Consider the following 1,674-nt stretch of genomic DNA (forward strand, 5'->3'; position numbering starts at 1 on the left):
TGAATACTTGTTGAATTAGTGATTGATCAAGATGGAATCTGTCAACTCTTGGTAATGAGTTTAAGCTTCATGTTGTCATCAATTATAAACGACCAAATTAAGACCTTGGCTAGGGCAATTGAATGAAAGAAGAAAAGAGTTTCTTAGGTCATTCAATGGTCGACTATATTTGACATGAACACATAGTTAGTCGCCTATTAGGATTTGACAGTTGAACCATATCCTAGGGTGATCCAGAGCTATAAGGACAGAAGGAATTACTACATTATTCTTCTACTGGTTCTTGAGAGTAAATTGTATACTTCATTCTATCGGGTCGTTAAGGAGTGTTGCTAGACGCCACCCTTGATTAGTATATTGATGTGATCAATTTACTACCAGTTTAGTATTGAACCTATGGGGTCGCACACTTACGAGTGTTCTGATCTTTGCTAAAGGATTAATTAACTTATTATTTGATAATTAAATTAAGAAATTTAATTAGTCAAATAGATTTAGTTATTAGTCCAAATGAAATATTATTATGTTCTTTGCTAGCACAGAGGATATAATTAATATTGTGAACAAATTGAATTTTTCTATTTGAAATAGAAAATTGAATTATATCTCTTGGTTGAAATATATATATATATATATATATATATATATAATGATGTGTATAATATTAATAAATATTTTTTTATCCAAGTTGGAGTTGGACATGGAAAGTCCATGAAGGACACGCACTTACGTATACCCATTTTGAACGGGATTTGCAATTTTCCATAAAATTCAATTATAGATTGGACTTGGAAAAATGTAAACTACTGTTTCTAACTTTTTCATAACCTAATGGGAAAGTGTTGGTGATTTACAATATATACATGTATCATCAAAAGAAACGGAGGCGTACAGAATATTCGGGAGAACCGAAAGACCAAGAGAACAATATTCATTACAAGAAAAAATACTATACTTACATTAAGGCCGATCTGTATTTTTCATTTAATTGGTTCGCGGGTTTCATTGATCAAAGAGTTGATAGCAAGGATCGGTCTCGGTGTGGATACGCATAGAGTCTTCGCACTATCGAAGAAATTTTGAAACGAGACTCTCTTTACTAGGTACGTCTTAGATCCGATCTTTGACATGTAAATAAATTTTAAAAACAACAAGATCTGCCTAGGATTGTTATTGTCTTCCGCTACGTGTTACGAACACCTATACGCAATCCTTCAGAGTAAGTGTTCAATCATCCTTAATTAGAGGTCTCATAGCCATGTGTATGGAGTCGCTTTGTTTGGGAATGCTTTACCTCAACGCAGGACTTGTTGGCACAAATCTGAATTTAGTCAAGATCCAATATGGTAGCAAACACCGGGCGGGAATAAAGAAAAATATTGTTTCATTCTCGTCTTGAGATGTTACTGAGAGGTGCCAAATTCTCCCTCTAGAGTCTAGCCTAATAATCTTAATCTTTCTCATACCTTACATTACAGTCTGCATTTTTCGGATAGCCGGAACCAGGTGCGGATTTACCCTTGTGACACCGCTCGCTGAATTTTTTATTAAATATATATAAGTAATATGCAAAAGAAAAAAGGCACAAGCCCTTACAGAGTGATTGACACTCACATCTCTCTCATTTTCAGTGATTTCACTATTCGAGCACGAGTCCCTAACCCTTTTCCAAGA

The sequence above is a fragment of the Nicotiana sylvestris genome, chromosome 6 (genome assembly GCF_000393655.2).
Source record: "Nicotiana sylvestris chromosome 6, ASM39365v2, whole genome shotgun sequence".
Classification (NCBI taxonomy): domain Eukaryota; kingdom Viridiplantae; phylum Streptophyta; class Magnoliopsida; order Solanales; family Solanaceae; genus Nicotiana; species Nicotiana sylvestris.